The sequence below is a fragment of the Castor canadensis genome, chromosome 8, assembly GCF_047511655.1.
Source record: "Castor canadensis chromosome 8, mCasCan1.hap1v2, whole genome shotgun sequence".
NCBI lineage: Eukaryota > Metazoa > Chordata > Mammalia > Rodentia > Castoridae > Castor > Castor canadensis.
The window spans coordinates 144,190,236-144,209,808 of NC_133393.1; the positions used below are offsets into that span (position 1 = coordinate 144,190,236).

Below are 19,573 nucleotides of genomic sequence, written 5' to 3' on the forward strand. Positions count from 1 at the left end.
GACAAGAGCTGGACACACAATCCTAATTAGAAAATACAGATGTTGATCAAAGTTAGTTGTCTTTAAGTTCTGGGTTACCATGTTTGGAAGAAGAGGAAACAGTAAGTCTAATCAGCACAGGCTGCTTCTTACTCTCTATTTATGCAAGATTTAGTAGGGAAAAAACAATGCTGGACATAGGAGAATTGAGGAAATTATGTCTGTTCAATAGCCTTTTATTTATTTATTCATTTACACATTCATTTCATCATCAGGCAGTTGGTGAAGGAAGTAATTATTAAAGCCCTAACTAGGTTCACAGAGATAAAATATTTAAGTCCCAGCTCTTTTTCTTATTAGCTTTCTTGACTTTGGCATACCTTTCTAAACTTCAATATCCTTTTCATGTAAAAAAGTAAGTTTTCCTTCTCATAACTCTATAAGAATATATAATGCGATAATGTTTATAGTCTGTGCATGTTAGACAACACATAATAGTTTTTATTAAGATTCAAATTAATACTTCAATAATCTTTTATAAAGTTTTCCCACATGAAGTAGATACAAAGATGAATAACATCATTCATAGCCCAGGACAAAGAAGTATTTATCCATGAAAAATGATGTCAACGTGATAAGCACAAAGGAATTAACAAAATGCTAACACTCAGTCAAGTTAACTTGACCTTTATATTAACAAAGGACATAGCTTACATTATAACCCATATATACCTGACTACAGAACCCACGTGCTTTGGATCCATGTAAACAGAATCCATGGGATTTGTCTCTTCCCAGACTTCCTTCAACCACAAATGATTTCTCTTTGCTTTCTCATTCCAGATGTCTGGATATTGGCTATATTCATCTTAATAGCGAATGTTACTTTTGTGTTTGTTTGGTTTTTTTGAAGACATATGAATTTTATATTTTATTTAACTATGTAGCAGATTGATTTTTTCTTATTTTTTATTTTTTATTTTATTCATGTGTGCATACAATGTTTGGGTGATTTTTCCCCCCTTCCCCTTGCCCTCTCCCTCACCTCTCTGCTCCCTCCTTCACCCCCTGCCCCCTCCCTCTTTCCCCTACCCTCTCATTATCAGAGAGAAACTATTTTGCCCTTACTCTAATTTTGTTGTAGAGAGAGTATAAGCAATAATAAGGAACAAGGGTTTTTGCTACTTGAGATAAGGATAGCTATATTGGGAGTTGACTCCCATTGCTTTCCTGTACATGCGTGTTACCTTCTAAATTAATTTTTCTCAAACTAGCCTTTTGTCTAGTTCCTGGTCCCCTTTTCCTAAGGCCTCTGTTGCTTTTAAGTATCTGCTTTAGTTACTCTGCGTTGAGGACAACAAATGATAGTTAATTTTTTAGGTGTCTTACCTATCCTTATACCTCCCTTGTGTGCTCTTGCTTTGTCATGTGATCAAAGACCAATCCCCTTGTTGTGTTTACCCTTGATCTAACGTCTGCAAATGAGGGAGAACATACGATTTTTGGTCTTTTGGGCCAGGCTAACCTCACTCAGAATGATGTTCATCCATTTACTTGTGAATGGTAAGATTTCATTCTTCTTCATGGCTGCATAAAATTCCATTGTGTATAAATACAACATTTTCTTAATCCATTCATCAGTAGCGGGATATCTTGGCTGTTTCCATATCTTGGCTATTGTTAATAGTGCTGCAATAAACATGGGTGTGCAAGTGCCTCTGGAGTAACCTGTGTCACATTCTTTTGGGTATATCTCCAGGAGTGGGATTGCTGGATCATATGGTAGATCTATGTTTAGATTTTTAAGAAGCCTCCAGATTTTTTCCCAGAATGGTTGTACTAGTTTGCATTCCCACCAGCAGTGTAAAAGGGTTCCTTTTTCCTGCATCCTCACCAACACCTGTTGTTGGTGGTGTTGCTGATGATGGCTATTCTAACAGGGGTGAGGTGGAATCTTAGTGTGGTTTTAATTTGCATTTCCTTTATGGCTAGAGATGGTGAGCATTTTTTCATGTGTTTTTTGGCCATTTGAATTTCTTCTTTTGAGAAAGTTCTGTTTAGTTCACTTGCCCATTTCTTTATTGGTTCATTAGTTTTGGGAGAATTTAGTTTTTTAAGTTCCCTATATATTCTGGTTATCAGTCCTTTGTTTGATGTGCAGCTGGCAAATATTTTTTCCCACTCTGTGGGTGTTCTCTTCAGTTTAGAGACCATCTCTTTTGTTGAGCAGAAGCTTTTTAGTTTTATGAAGTCCCATTTATCTATGCTATCTCTTAGTTGCTGAGCTGCTGGGGTTCCATTGAGAAAGTTCTTACCTATACCTACTAACTCCAGAGTATTTCCTACTCTTTCCTGTATCAACTTTAGAGTTTGGGTCTGATATTAAGGTCCTTGATCCATTTTGAGTTAATATTGGTATAGTGTGATAAACATGGATCTAGTTTCAGTTTTTTGCAGCCTGCCAACCAGTTTTCCCAGCAGTTTTTGTTGAAGAGGCTGTCTTTTCTCCATCATATATTTTTAATGCCTTTGTAACAGGTAAGTTGGTTTAGTTGTGTGGCTTCATATCTGGGTCCTCTATTCTGTTCCACTGGTCTTCATGTCTGTTTTTGTGCCAGTACCATGCTGTTTTTATTGTTACTGCTTTGTGATATAGTTTGAAGTCAGGTATCGTGATACCTCCAGCGTTGTTCTTTGTACTGAGTATTACCTTGGCTGTTTGTGGCCTCTTGAGTATCCAAATACATTTTTCAATATTTTTGATGAATGTCATTGGAATTTTGATGGGAATTGCATTAAACATGTAGATTACTTTGGGGAGTATCGACATTTTTACTATGTTGATTCTACCAATCCATGAGCATGGGAGATCTCTCCACTTTCTATAGTCTTCCTCAATCTCTTTCTTCAGAAGTGTATAGTTTTCTTTGTAGAGGTCATTCACATCCTTTGTTAGGTTTACACCTAGGTATTTGATTTTTTTTTTGAGGCTATTATAAATGGAATTGTTTTCATATATTCTTTCTCACTTTGTTCATTATTAGTGTATAGAAATACTAATGATTTTTTATGTTGATTTTATATCCTGCTACCTTGCTATAGCTATTGATGATATCTAGAAGCTTCTGAATAGAGTTTTTTGGGTCTTTAAGGTATAGGATCATGTCGTCTGCAAATAGGGACATTTTGACAGTTTCTTTACCTATTTGTATTCCTTTTATTCCTTCTTCTTGCCTAATTGTTCTGGCTAGGAATTCCAGTACTATGTTGAATAGGAGTGGAGGTAGTGGGCATCCTTGTCTGGTTCCTGATTTTAGAGGGAATGGTTTCAGTTTTTCACTGTTAAGTATAGTGATGACTATAGGTTTGTCATATGTAGCTTTTATAATATTGAGGTATTTTCCTTCTATTCCTAGTTTTCTTAGAGCTTTTATCATGAAATAGCATTGGATCTTATCAAAGGCTTTTTCTGCATCTATTGAGATGATCAAAAGGGGTTTTTGTCTTTGCTTCTGTTAATGTGGTTTATTACGTTTACTGATTTTCGTATGTTGAACCACCCTTGCATTCCTGGGATGAAGGCTACTCGGTCGTGGTGAATAATCTTTTTGATGTGTTGCTGAATTCGGTTTGCCATTATTTTGTTGAGGATTTTTGCATCAATGTTCATTAAGGAGATTGGCCTATAGTTCTTTTTGGAGATGTCTTTGCCTGGTTTTGGGATAAGTGTAATATTGGCTTTATAAAATGTGTTAGGTAGTTTTCCTTCCCTTTCTATTTCGTGGAACAGTTTAAGGATAGTTGGTATTAGTTCTTCTTTAAAGGTCTGATAGAATTCAGCAGAGAATCCATTGGGTCCTGGACTTTTCTTTTTTAGGAGATTCTTGATTTCTGCTTCAATTTCATTTTGTGTTATAGATCTAGTCAGGTGATTGTTGTCCTCTTGGTTCAGTTTTGGATGATCATAAGTATCTAGAAATTGTCCGTTTCTTCAAGATTTTCAAATTTAATTGAATATAGGTTCTCAAAGTAGTCTCTGATGATTTCCTGGACTTCCATAGTGTTTGTTGTTGTCTCACCTTTTGCATTCCTGATTTTACTGATTTTGGTTTTTTCTCCCCACATTTTAGTCAGGTTTGCCAGGGGTCTATTGCTCTTGTTTATTTTTTCAAAGAACCAACTTTTTGTTTCATTAATTCTTTGTACAGTTTTTTTTATATCTATTTCATTGATTTCAGCTCTTATTTTTATTATTTCTCTCCTATTTGTTTTGGGATTTGCTTGTTCTTGTTTTTCTAGGAGTTTGAGATGTATCATTAGGTCATTGGTTTGAGATCTTTCAGTCTTTTTAATATATGCACTCATGTCTATAAAGTTTCCTCTCAGGGGCTGGGATGTAGCTCGGTGGTACAGCATTTGCCTAGCATGCGTGAGGCCCTGGGTTCGATCTCAGCACCAAAAAAGAAAAGACAAAAAAAAAAAAAACTTCTTCCCAAAGTTTCCTCTCAGGACTGCCTTTGCTGTGTCTCATAGGTTCTGGTAGGTTGTGTTTTCATTTTCATTGATTTCCAGGAACCTTTTAATTTCCTCTTTTATTTCATCAATGACCCATTGTTCATTAAGCAATGAGTTATTCAGTTTCCAGCTGTTCGCATGTTTTTTGTCTTTACTTTTGTTGTTGAGTTCTAGTTTTATTGCATTGTGATCAGATAGTATGCATGGTATAATTTCTATTTTCTTATATTTGCTGAGGCTTGCTTTGTGCTCTAGGATATGATCTATTTTGGAGAAGGCTCCATGGGCTGCTGAGAAGAATGTATATTGTATAGAAGTTGGATGAAATGTTCTGTAGACATCAACTAGGTCCATTTGATCTATGGTATGTTTTAGATCTAGGATTTCTTTATTGATTTTTTGTTTGGATGACTATCTATTGATGATAGTGGGGTGTTAAAGTCTTCCATGATCACTGCGTTGGAATTAATATATGCTTTTAGGTCCTTCAGAGTATGTTTGATGAAACTGGTGCATTGACATTGGGTGCATATAGGCTGATAATTGTTATTTCCTTTTGGTTTATTTCCCCTTTTATTAGTATGTCATTTAGTTGTCTTAGTTGTTTCAGGGTTTGATTTTGTGTAGCTGAATCGATGTTACTCTCTACTTTCTTGCCTTTTCTTCTTCTGTGGTTTGATACTGCCTGCCTTTTTCATGGTTATGTTGGGTTTCACTTTCTGTGTGCAGAATCCCTTGAAGAATCTTTTGTAGGGGTGGCTTTGTGGTCATATATTGTTTTAGTTTCAGCTTATCCTGGAAGACTTTTATTGCTATTTTGAATGATAGTTTTGCTTAGTAGAGTATCCTAGGGTTGAAGTTATTTTCATTCAGTACCCGGAAGATCTCACCCCATGCTCTTACTGCTTTTAATGTTTCTGTTGAGAAGTCTGCTGTGATTTTGATGGGTTTACCTTTATATGTTATTTGTTTTTTCTCTCTTACAACCTTCAATATTCTTTCTCTAGTCTCTGTACTTGTTGTTTTAATGATAATATGTTGTGTGGTAGTTCTATTTTGGTCAGGTCTATTTGGAGTTCTGGAGGCTTCCTGTACCTGTATGGGTATGGTTTTCCCTAGATTTGGGAAATTTTCTGTTACTATTTTGTGGAATATATTATGCATTCCTTTGCTTGCACCTCTTCTCCTTCTTCGATGCCCATGATTCTCAGGTTTGGTCTTTTGATGAAGTCAGTGAGTTCTTGCATATTCCTTTCACAGGTCTTGAGTTGTTAACTAATAGTTCTTTGGTTTTTCCTTTAATTACCATTTCGTCTTCGAGTTCTGAGATTCTGTCTTCTGCTTGGTCTATTCTGCTGGATTGGCCTTCCATTTTGTTTTGCAGTTCTGTTTCGTTCTTTTTTCTGAGGTTTTCCATATCCTGAGTCACTTCCTGTTTAATATTGTCTATTTTTGTCCTGACTTTATCTCTTTATTTATTGTGTTCTTTGTTTCACTTTGGTGTTTATACAGTGCTTCTATAGTCTCTTTTATTTGTTCTTGTGCTTTTTCAAATTCTCTATTTTTGTGGTCTTGGAATTTCTTGAGTGTCTCCTGTACATTTTTTTTGACCATATCCAGTATCATCTCTATAAAATTCTCATTGATTACTTGCAGGATTTCTTCTTTCATGTTGTTCTTGTGGGCTTCATTGGGCTCCTTGGTATAGTTTATCTTCGTTTTGTTGGAGTCTGGATCTGGGTATCTGTTTTCATCATTTCCCTCTGGTTCCTGTACTAATTTATTATTGGGGAGAAAATTGTTTTCCTCTTTTTTCCATCTTCCCATCGTTGCCCTTGCTTTTGTTACTGTCCCCGTTCTGTGTGTAATTCAGTATTGTCTAGCTTGCAATAATAACAATGGTGATATCTAGAATGGAAGGGTGAGAGGAGAGTGAAAGCAAAGAAGGTAAAGAAAAAGGGAAAACAAAACAAAACAAACAAACAAACAAAAATCAGAGCCAAAGAAATAAACAGGGAGAAATAGTGTACTAATCAACAGTAAGTTAAACAGGCATTAGAGAGACAGAGAGAGGATAAAAAAAATCCCCAAGTTCAAATGCAATAAAGTTTTTTCAGTCTTAATAATTTTGGCGTTAGTCCTTCAGCCTCCCATTCTGGTGTTGGTGTCTGAGAAGTAGTTCTATCATTGTCTCATCAAAGGGAAAAAAAACAAACAAACAAAAGTTCAAATGCAATACAGTTTCAGTTAGTCCTTCAGCATCTATTCCTAATTCTGTCTTTGCCTCATCAAAGGAAGAGAGAAAAAAAAAAGAATCTGGAGATAGCTTTGTGAATGTCTAACTGAGGCTGCAGCTCACCTGTCACCTACTGACAGCCAGCTGCTGCTGCTGGCTTTATTTATTGTAGGTCTCAGGAATGAGCTTTACATTTACCTAGCCCCACAGGCTTTGTTTATTTAGAGTTCTCCCTGACGCATGCTCCTTTTGTTTTCTCCAGTAGACAGCCCTACCTGCCTGTTGCAATTGCAGTCTTTTTTTATTTACAGTTGGCATGGGGAGCGCCCCTCCCCCACTCTCCGATGGAGCGTGCCACACTTTAGCCACCATTACAAGCCTTCCCCTCGCCAAGCACACTGGGGGAGGTGGCACCACACCTGCCTTCTCTGGCTGGCTTGTTTATTTACAGTTTGCATGAGAGAGTGCCCCTCCCCCACTCTCCGGAGCTCAGGGCACTCCACCCTCTTTGCTACATGTCTTTTTTATTATTCAGTTTGGGTTTTTTTCTCTTTTTTCCCTGGGTGGAGGTCAATCTGCCCAGGGGGCTATGCTGATCTGTCCAAGTGTTGTCTGTGGGAATACCGTGTGCTGCTTATCTGCTCACCTGGCGGTCTGCCTCTCCCAAGCAGGGTAGGAGCTGCCATCTGGCGGCATGGGAGCCCTCCTGGTTTCTCCATTTAACATGAAGTGAGGCTGCTATGCACGGGCTGGGGGTGTGGAGGTGTCGGCATTTTGCCTATTCTTGGTGGGTTTTCCTACAAAGCGTATCTCCAGCATCTCTCCAAGATTTTGCTTTAGGAAGCACACTTTCTGCTTCCTCCATCTAGTTGCCATCTTGGAATTCAAATGTTACTTTTGAATAGGTGGTACATACTGGAGTTTTGGAAGGTCCTAGAAGGCCAGATCTTCAAGGACCTCTGTGTGACAATTTACCCTCACCTTTTACATATTTTGAGATGTAGGTCATTGGAGGTATGCCCTTGAAGGGAATATTGGGACCTCAGGCCCCCCCCTCCCATCTCTTTATTTCCCAGCCACCATGAGGTGAGCAGCTATGATCCACTATTGTTCCCCACTGAGATGTTCTACCTCAGGCTCAAGCTTGAGAAAACCAACCATCTATGGACTGAAACCATGAGGCAAAAAAGACTTCCTCCTTTTAAGTTATCTACCTTAGGTATTTTGTCACTGTGATGTGAAACTGACTAACACAATGCTAGAAGATGGAAATCCAGGGCTGGATTGACACTTCAGGAAGTCATTAAAGAGTCAAAGTGTCTCTATATTCATGACTGTCCAGATAAGAGATCTGAGGTACTTTTTGGTGTGTAGTGAAATCTCTACTAATTGACCTGAATATTAGATAGGTATTAATTTTATTATTTTTACTGTACACACATTTTATGTGGAGTTTTTATTTAGGATATGTTTTATGATTTTAAAAAGATAAATGGTTAGCTTAGGGCTTTAGTTTTTGTGATTAGTGCATGATTGATACTGTTATTTGCACACCAAGGGATAACAAAGGGAAGACTAAAAGATGAAAGGAAAAACCAATAGTACAGAAGATCCAGTTGAGTCTTCCTTTGAAGACACTTCCCAGAAGCTCTTCTCATTGGGCAGCATGTTGCCATATAGCTGCTCCTGGAACAAAGAGAGGATGGGTTACTATGTATTTTAATTGGTTCAATGCTACAACAAACAAAGTGGTCAATAAGAAAGATTTGCATATGGGGAGTCAGTTAGCAGGTTTCAAAGATTAAGTGTGTTTGTCAGCTATGTCTGACAAAACAAAATATCACAGACTGGGTGATTTAAACAAGAGAAATTTATTTTATTACAATTCCAGAGGCTGGAAAGTCCAAGTTCAAGGTAGCAGCCAAATTGGTTCTGGGTAGAAACTTCCTGGCTTGCAGATGAATGCCTTCTAGTGTTTCCTCACATTTTTTAAATAAGGCCACAGCATAATCTCACTTAACCTTAACTTCTTCCTGATACCTTATCTCCAGATTTAGTTGCAGCAGGGGGTTAAGACTTCAGCATAGGAATTTGGAGGATGTATGTGTGTACAGTTCAGTCCATAGCGTTAACCAAGGAACATAACCATACTTCCGGTCTTCTTCCACTCCACCCATAAAAATATCCTCCCAGGAAAAGGAATGGTGTTAGGTATTCACATTTCAGTTAGTCTTCAAGGGACTTTATTGTTTCTACAAGGAAATTTGTTTTATTGCCTCTATCCTCAGTAAACCTGAGGGGAGGACCAGGAGGCCAGCCTATTGCTTCCTAAAGAAGAAATTTCAGAAATGATTTAGAGATTCAGTGGGGACTAACCTGATGCTCCCAATATCAAATTCACCTGACCCCCACATATTTTTTTTCTGATTTTCTGAAACACCCTCATCCTATCAAGCTCTGATACAGTAGTGGGATTTGGTTCTTTGCAAACTGAATTTTTCTTTTTTTACTAGATGGTTAATTGACTTTTTTATTATTATTGTACTGGGGGTACATTGTGACATTTACCAAAGTTCTTACAATATATCATAGTTGATATATTCTTATAATATATGATAGTTGAATCCATCATTCTCCTTTATCCCCTCTCTCCACACTCTTGGAACAGTTTCAAACAGTCTTAGTTTTCTATTTTCATACATGAGTGTAATATTTCCACTGCACTCATCCTCTTATACCCTTCCCCACATTATCCTCTCTCCCATTGGTGTCAATACCTAGACAGGAACCGTTTTATCTTCCTCAATTTTTACCTTCTCCTTTTTTGAAAAAAAAAGACATTTTGTTTGTATAAGCTATACAGGAAGTTTCATTGTGACATTTCCAGGTATATATGTTTTATAACCCAAATTGGTTCATCCCCTCTGTTTTTCTCCTTTCTAACTTAATCCTCTTCTGATGGCAATTTCAACAGGTTTAGAAATTCTATATTCATTCTTGTATAGAAAATACATAAACTATATTCACCTTCTTAACTTCCTTCTTTTACCTTCCCTCTCCCATTAGTGATGTCCCCTTAGGGTGACCTATTTTTCATAATATTGCTTGTATTTGTATTGGGCCTATATTTCATATATGAAAGAAAACATATGACTTTTGGCCTTCTGAACCTGGCTTACTTCACTGAAGATGATGTTCTCCAGTTCCACCCATTTACCTGCAAATGACAAAATTTCATTCTTGTTTATGGCTGAATAAAATTCTATTGTATGTAAATACCACATTTTCTTTTTTTATATTATTTATTCATATGTGCATACATTGTTTGGGCCATCTCTCCCCCACCCTCTTTATCTCCCCCCACCCTCCTTGCTTCCAGGCAGAACTTGTTCTATCCTCTTCTCCAATTTTGCTGAAAAGAAAACATAAGAGATAATAAGAAAGACATAGCATTTTTGCTAGCTTGAGATAAAGAAAGCTATACAGAGAGATTCCTAGCACTGCTTCCAGGCACATGTGTATTACAACCCAAACTGGTTCATCTCTACCAGACCTCTTGACTACTTCACAGTCACCTTCCCATAGTGGCCTCTGTCAGTTTAAGATTATTAGCTCCTCTACAGTGGGCACATCAAGCCCTTTCAAGTTTTGGGTTTCCTATCTTTCCCTGTTCCTCCTGTATGTGTTCTCTCCTTAGTGTGTGACCCATGTCCAATAATATTACTGCATTTGTTTTAGGTCTAAAGTCTACATATGAGGGAAAACATACAATTTTTGGCCTTCTGAGCCTGGCTAACTTTGCTTAAGATGATATTCTCCAGTTCCATCCATTTAATTGCGAATGACAAGATTTCATTCTTCATGGCTGAGTAAAATTTCATTGTGTATAAATACCACATTTTCTTAATCCATTCATCGGTAGTGGGGCATCTTGGCTGTTTCCATAACTTGGCTATTGTGAATAGTGCTGCAATAAATGTGGGAGTGCAGGTGCTTTTGGAATAATCTGAGTTGCATTCCTTTGGGTATATCCCTAGCAGTGCTATTGCTGGATCATATGGCAGCTCTATTTTTAGTTTTTTGAGGAACCTCCATATTGTTTTCCATAGTGGTTGTACTAATTTACAGTCCCACCAACAGTGTACGAAGGTTCCTTTTTCTCCACATCCTCACCAACATTTGTTGATGGTAGTATTTTTGATGATATCCATTCTAACAGGAGTGAGGTAGAATCTTAGTGTGGTTTTGATTTCCATTTCCTTTATGGTCAGGGATGCTGAGCATTTCTTCACGTGTTTTTTGGTCATTTGGGCTTCTTCCTTTGAAAAAGCTCTGTTCATTTCATTTGCTCATTTCTTCATTGGGTTGTTGATTCTGAGGAGTTCAGTTTTTTAAGCTCCTTGTATATTGTGGTTATTAATCAATCCCTTGTCAGATGTATAGGTGGCAAAAATTTTCTTCCATTCTGTGGGCTGCCTCTTCAATCTGTTGACCATTTCTTTTGTTGTACCGAAGTTTTTTAGGTTCATGTAACTCCCATTTGTCAATCCTTTCTCTTAGCTGCTAGGTCATTTGAGTTCTATTTAGGAAGTCATTGCCTAGGCCTATTAGTACCAGTGTGTTTCCTGCACTAGCTTCAAATTTTCAGGTCTTATATTAAGGTCCTTAATCCTTAAAGTGAGTTTATACTTATAAAGAGCAAAAGACGCAGATCTAGTTTTAGTTTTCTGTATGCAGATATCCCATTTTCCAAGCAACATTTGTTGAAGAGGCTGTCTTTTCTCTGTCATATGTTTTGGGCACTTTTGTCAAACATCAAGTGAGTATAGTTAGGGGACTGATATCCAGGTCTTCTACTCTGTTCCACTGGTCTTCATGTCTGTTTTTATGCCAGTAGCATGCTGGTATTTTGTTGTTGTTGTTGTTATGGCTCTGTAGTATACAAACTGACTTTATCGTTTGCATGTTTCTTGGTCCATGCTTTTCTCAATTAGGCAGTCTTAATTTCATAGACTTTCCTGCATTCTATACTGTAGCATATCTGTGACGGGAAATTTTTTGCTCAGCAATTCAGACTTTCAAGAACAGAGGGGAGTACTAACAATCCTAAACCATTTTAATTTTCATAGAGCAAGTATCCAAAGAACACAATTTCAGTGGCTCCTTTTCCCAAGTCTGCTTCATTAAGCATGGATTGCAGGCAGACCTTGTCCTCCTTCTGCAGGGACACAATGGCAGTTCCAGAAGCATGTTTATAGCTGTCTTTAGCTTGGGCTTGTTTCTCTCTGATCTGGATGCCATTCCTCACAAGCCTTATCTTTACAGAACTCTGAAACAGTATAATGTCGAAGCCAAAATAGTACAAGCCAGAGTTGGGAGCAGTTGAACTTTCCAGTGGTCAGGTCAAAATGGCCCTGCTGATTGTACACAGATTCTTTAAAGACAATGCACTGGGAAGGCTTCAGGAGAGGATCACTTAGCTTCATAGCAAAAGCAGATTTTGGTGGAGATGGGCATTTCACAGTATCTCCGGTAGGACCTCTTGGTCCTGGTAGTCCTGGTAGTCCTCGAAGACCTGGAATTCCTGTACTCCAAGACATGCAAACAGAATAAAGAGGAAATTCTGAACTCATGTACTTTATGATTGGAAGGTTTTTCTGTGTCTTATATCCACTCTTTTTAGTTACATTAAAGGTTCAAATTAAACACTTACCAGAACATTTTTCTTGCCTACCATAAACTTGGAAAAGTTCTCTGCTCTATACATTGGAAATAGTATCATCCTGTGCTTAATTTTATCCTACCAGTGTATGGGGTGGGGTACATGAAACTGGAATTATCCTTCCTCCTCAATTCTTGTTCCTTATTGAAGTATTAGATTGTAGGTAACACTCAATATATTTTCTAAATGAGTAAATGCATGAATTGTTTTATTTAACATATCTCACAGGGAGAACCACAGTTCCTTCACTATAAGCCTTTATAGCTAAAAAACACCTTCTGTAGGAACTGATGGGAAAAAGTCCAAAACTCATATCATCTCATAGCTAAAAACCCACAGATCAATGGCACTAAAATACACAAGTACAGTGCAGTTACTGGTGGATTTTGAAACCACAGTGATACTCTTTTACTTGTGCGTCTGAATTCTGGATGAAGAGCCAGAGGTTTACAGGTCAATCTGACAGAAACCATTACCTGAGGGATCAACCTGTCTTCATTTATCCAGGTGACAGAGTAGGTGCTCAGGATAAAATGGAAACTTCCTGATTCCCAGCTTATTGGTATCTTTCCATGCCCCTCCTTCCCCTGATTTTTCAGGAATCACTCCTACGTTCATGTAAAATTTGTGCTGCCACATTATCACAAAAATCAGAGTGACACAGTCAGGCACCCATGGCTCACACCTGCAATCCTAGCTACTCAGGAGGCAGAGATCAGGAGAATCATGGTTTGAAGCCAGCCCCAACAAATAGTTTGCAAGACCCTATCTCAAAGAAAACCATCACAAAAAAAAGAGCTGGTGGAGTGGTTCAAGGTGTAGGCCCTGAGCTCAAGCCCCAGTACTGCAAGAAAAAATAGTGACGATTTGTAAGAATTTGTCTACTGAAAGGCTATTCAAGAGGTTTTTCTAAAACTAACTTTTTCTATTTAATTATCTTGATAATACATTCAAGCTTGTGAGCATCATCAATAGCTTTTTAAAGAACATAAAGTTATCTTATTTCCCTAAATACACAATTGAACTTAAAATTTTATTTAGTCTAATTTTAATTTATTCCTTCCTTCCTTTTTCTTTCTTTTTAAACAATGTTTCTATAAAGCTTAGACTAATCTCAAACTCATGATCCTTTTGCCTCAGCCTCCCAAATACTGGGATTACAGAAATACACCACCATACCCAGCCCAAATTTTCTCTTTTAATCATATTGAAATATTTGCAATGTCTGTACTTGTCTGATTTTGCCCCCACAAAATAGAAATTTCAAATTGTTTGACCTACTATAAACAGAAACATGTAAATGGAGTCCCCATATTGGATAAATTTTCAAAGTGCAACTTCCTCCAACCTAGCTTACATCTCAACAGAATGTCAGGAAAAAGATGAATGCATGCTGCTGACACTTTGACCTTTAAGAATGTCCCCAAATTTCTTTTGAAATTTGAATCCAATGCATGTTTTGTCCTTGTCTTTTGCATGTCATGTGTGGACAGTAATCAGAGTTGTAGTTTTGGGTCTCCAATCCAGTGGTACATCAAATATCCTGGGGAAACATTTTTAAATATTTAGGTTATTTTCAAATTTCTGATTCAGTAATGTGAGAATCAGCTAAAGTTGTGTCTTTTCTGTCAAAATAAGATACTATATACCGTAGCTATCATTGCATATATGCCAGCTAACTTCCTCAAATTGTTGCCTATGTGCTTTATAAAATGTTGCTTAAACTTACAAGGCTCTTGTTTTCAAACATTCTTAGATAAATAAGTTCCTGTTATCACCAGATGCCTTGTCTTAAAAATGCTTGCTTAAAATGACTAGTTGCTCAGAAGAATTTCCTTTCTCCCCTTGCTCCAAGATCTTTTGCCTCACGTGTCTCCTTTTCAAATTAGCTAATCGTGAAGATTGTGAAACCAAACCTGTTCAAATCAGGGTGAGAGGCCAGACATGCATTAGAGTTAAAAACCAGGCAAATTTCCCATTCAGTGTGCATGCTAACAGGACTCTTTGTCGGTGGCACACCATTCTGCAGAAGTAAATTTTGCCTTGCCAATTGACTTGAGAGTTGGGTCAGCTCTCATGACACCCCAATATCCTGAATCCTTTTCTAACAGTAATTATAGATTGAGGTCTTGACATTCTGCCATACAATCAGAGTTGAGGAACATCCCATAGTCTGTGAAATGAAATGTGTTACCTCATCCATCTTTATTATGAGAGTCACTTGGAAGTTTGAATGGTTCTATGAACACAACAACCAGAAATAAGGAAGCAACCAGAAGAAAACAGTCTCCCCTGGTGCACAATTTGGTCCTTTGGGACCAGAGGGCCTATGGGTCCTTGGAGACCTGGGGGGCCTTGAGATTGGCAGGGTTCAGTCTTGAGATCAGACAGGGTTGATGTGATAGACATGACCAAAATCCAGGAACCTAGAATTAGGGATTGACAGTAATGGTTCACACAGACTGGAAGAAGGTGCTGTGGCTCTGAGGCATTACTTTCCTGATGATGTCAGATGGGGTGCAACTTGTGACAATCCCAAGTATATATTACTTTGTCCATTCATATCAGTGCTGTGACTGGGCCAGAAAAGGTTAGGAAGGTTCCAAGAACATTATCTTAGGTGAACTGAACCCTTTAGATGGTTTGGAGACAAGATAAAGGAGACCTGTTCATCTTTCCTATTGGTGATACTGGGGTTGAACTCGGAGCCTTGAGTTTGATAGTCAAGCGCTGTACCACTTGAGTCATGTCTCCAGCCTTGATCTTTGGACTCCAATGTTCCTACTTCAAATATAACTTCTGTTGGCATAGGTAGGTTCTGACAGGCACATTTTAATATTTGTTCTTGGTTGTGATAATTAGGCATTTACTATCCACTTACATAAGCATTAAGATGGCTGGGAATGCTACTGAACAGAAATGTCTATATACCTCCCTTCATATATTCCTGGTAAATTTTTTTTAATTTGTCAGACCACAGTTCAGATATAACTTATTTGGAGAAAACTTCCCTGCCATGTTTAAAAGAAAATATACATACCACTTCTGAATTACCTGTATTGCTTCTACTGATGAATTAAAACAGTAGAGTGTGTTCATTTACACCTCTGTCTTCTTTAGGGCATGCCAATCTCTATGTTAGATTGAATTCTTGGTTGCAATTCTCCATCTGTCTTTGCATACATACCCATTCTATGACCTCCTCTTGGGTAATTTCTCCTCTGTCCTTCAGTTTTGGGATTGGCCATAAGACTTCTTTTGGTCAAAATCATGTGGCTGGAAATCAGACTTTGAATTTAAAGACTGTGCCCTTTTCCATGTCTAGCTTCTGTCCCTTCAACTTGGGGCCCACAATGACTCAGATTAGAACACAGCTTCTCCAGATGACCAGAGACCACAGACTAAAGCAATGTCCTGAGCTTACCTTCAGATTTCTGAGTATAAATATTAATGGTTTAAGACACTGAGATTTTATTATGGGCTTCTTGAAGGCTATAAGGGTGTTCACTCAAGAAACACTTATTGAACCATTAGGAAATCCATGTGTCTGTGTGTTTTACATTCTATTACAGGAGCTCCAAGTCTGGAAACTGGAAAGTAATTTTACTTTAGTGAATGAATGTAAAACCCATGGTAAATATTCATCTTCTTGTTTTTCTCCCAAGGGATTTTCAGTGAAATTCATTTATTGTCTTTTTTCCCCCTAAAGTACTAAACTACTAAGCTAGTCATTGCCAATGAACTTTTTCCTTATCCCTGCCTGCATTTTAAACATGGCTTTTTTTTCATATGCTAGGAACAATTCTATTCCTAAATGTCAAAATCTTTACTCAACAAATTTCTAAGCAGGAGCAAGTCAAGTGAAAAACCTCAGTAGCAGTGAGAGTGAATACATAGAGAAATTGCCTAGTTTCATCTCAGTTTTACCACAGACAAAATGGGTGATAACCATACCTAGCTAAGAAAATAGTATGGAGTACTTGGATGTTTAATAAAACATCCAGCATGGTGCACACAAAAGGCTGATTCCCAACATGAGGCTGCTTTGATCTTTGATGTTCTCATGAATATACATAGGTTCTAGGAATTTTCACTGATTGGCATCATTTTATTCCCATAAATGGAGAAATGTGATCAAAGCCTACACTTGGACTTAAATTGAACAAAAATATTCCACCAATAAATACAAATTCTACAGAAAATTGTCCCCAGACAATTGGCTCTGCATGTGGGCATAAATGCTGAATTTATTCAGCTGTTGTAGCAGATTGGTATGAAGTATAAGCTTGAAAGTATAATTTGTGTAACTTAATACATTAAATGATAAGTAAACCAACAATCTTATTCTTGGCAAAAACATGGCCCTAATTCTGATTCTGTTCATAACTTACAAAATAGGTCAAACAAGTCAATCTATGAGAGTAAATAAAAAAGTTAATATTAAAACAATCAAAAAATCAGCTTCTCAAAGTCAGACATGATTTCAAACATCTTAGTTCTGACATATTCCAACTGGGTAACTTTGGGAAATTACTAAATTCTCTGACTCAACTTCATAGAAGTTTTATGATTCCAACTTACATTGCAGAATTGCTTTGTAAAGCAAGAGTATGGAGTTATAAAAGTACTTTCTATGATATGTGACACATCCAAAAATATTTATTCATTGTCCCTTTGCCCTTTTTCCTACTCCCTACCATCTAAAGAGACCAGTATATAGGGTTGGGTACAGGAATATCTTCATAATCAAAAGTTATCTACGGTTTATGACATAGAAGACTTGAGTCATCTCAAAACTGATTTTGAGATGGTTATAAGAAAATTCCAAGTGGTCAGACACTTTCATGTCACTTATTTCATCCTTGTAATTTTTCAGACTTCTCTGTAAAGTAGGGAGAGATTCAGCATTACATTCTTCATTGGCAAGAAGGAAAAATCAAAGCCACACAACAAATGAGTTGGGTTTCTTTAATATTGTTTTAGAAGATTGAGCTTGTTCTGGAACATTATTGTCTTGATTCTTAGATGCTTTCATTTAACTATGGTCTTGGCATCTCTCCTGATTTGAAATTAGCATGAAATGCTTTAAGTGTTCAATCTAAAATATTGCCCACATTTCTGCCCCAAACACACACACACACACACACACACACACACACACACACCACTACAAACACACATTAAGACACCTGCCCACTCATCATTCAAATACATTGAAAGTACACAGCATAATATAACACAGGTTATCTAGTAATAACAAAAAATTTAATCATTTCCTCTTAGATATTATAATCTTGTCCTTACCATACATTGTATGAATTTATTGAATTCATTGTAAGGCACTATTGAGGAATTCTTCAGCTTATTTCACCCAATGTTTCTATAGGAAATATTCAGAAATTATTTCTTCCTGCATATGTTGTAAATCCCTAAAGAAAATGCATGTTTGTCATTTGGACAACATGACTTACACAAAAGGTCATGCTTTCTATTCTATTTTTGCCCCCCAACAATCTCAGATTCAACATTCCAACAAAAGCTTAAAAACTGTGTAAGTGTATACACTTTCATGGTCACTTGATCTTTACTATGCTTTTTTTTTGCTTTTATTTGTCTTTTGCTTATTTCTAATTTTAACCCTGATTACATTCTCCTATCTCATTTTTCTAATGCATGTAAAATACTTCAAATATTCTGTGATCTGATGTGAGAGGGAGAAAGAGAAGATTGAGGGGGAGAGAGAAGATAGTGCATAGACAGAGAAATGAAAACAATATGCAGTGAATTTGGTTTTTAAATTAGATACAATTAATGTTATGAATAATAAACTTTATTATCTTATTATAATTAGTAAAATAGGGTAGAAAAGAATAGAACAGGCAGGAGACAGTCAGAAAATGTGTGTGGGAGAGAGAAAAACGACCCAGTCCAGAATGAGGCACAGAAACACTGAGCTGAATAGAGATGAAAATCATGGCAGAATCGGTGGTGGATGGAGAAAAGGGAAGAATCTTGACAGGTATTAGTGGGACTTGTGCTGCGATTTTGAGTGTGGGCATCCAAGTATTATTGAAGTTGAATATATATTCTAAAGGCACATTTATGGGATGTTTCATCATTGACCTATCTGTCAGGATTCTTCTGAGAGTTGATAACATAATAGCTTCCAGTCCTACCCACCTTCACCAGTGGTAAGGCAGAAATGAAATCTGTGTTCAGACAAAGTTATGGGGATAGAGTCTCACAGATTGGATACTGTGACAAAACATTTTACATGAAAATCAAGAGAAAGGGCATTGGAGCAATATGAGAGTGACAGAAAAGGCTAGGTGGTTAGCTGAAATCAGGCAGGTGGTTAGGACCAAGAGCCCCTAGGAAACTTCCATTACAACTTGAGCTGCCAACAAACAAGGGAGATGACACCATCACCCTAACAACCCACTTCCCTCACAACCTCCCACCCCCAGAACCCAGGTGGGTGAAAAGGACCTAAATGAGAACAAGTGAGACTATGGTCTGATCAGAAGGTTGCAAGCACAGCCTACCAGAATGCTGCTTTCTGCATAACTAATTATCGTAGAAAATGAGCTACTCCCAGGAGCAAACAGGTTAAAAACCCCCAGACCCAAAGTTCCGGGGCAGCCCACTTGGGACCCCTCCCTGCCTCTCTTAATAAACTTCTTGTCTATACTCTCACCACCATTGTTATGAACTGCATTCATTGCACTCATGAGACAGAGAACATGGCATGAGTGAGGAACTCCCTGCCACTGAGCTATGAGAGCTAAGACCCTAGCCAGTGTGGCAGGCCCTGATCTCACAAAAGCAATATGAGAGAATTGAGTGGATACACTTACCAACAATTCCACTGGAGAGAGCTCTACTTTTTTGCCAAAGCATTCTGATACTATGGGAGGAAAGCCACTCAAATTTGGCTTCTCTGCTATCTTGTTTTTGTCTCACTAATTTTGATGTTGAAACTTGAAGTTAGATGATTTGCTGAATTCATTTCTCTAACTATTTGGTCTTCTGGTCTTTGTGGAGGCTGATGCCCTGACATTCACAGGCAATGTGACCCACATATTTCTGGCCAACTTTACTTGAACAGGTCAATGCTTAGC

The 19,573-nt window shown here is 37.6% G+C and overlaps 1 long non-coding RNA gene across 1 annotated transcript; it reads right to left on the reverse strand.

Moving 5' to 3' along the window:
* Positions 1–10,094: 10,094 nt before the first annotated feature.
* On the reverse strand, positions 10,095–19,533 carry LOC141425830 (uncharacterized). The gene is made up of 3 exons (XR_012450983.1): positions 19,310–19,533; positions 13,810–14,878; positions 10,095–12,314 (listed from the first exon to the last, which is right to left on the reverse strand). It is a non-coding gene; the product is annotated as an uncharacterized lncRNA (long non-coding RNA).
* Between the last annotated feature and the right edge of the window lie 40 nt (positions 19,534–19,573).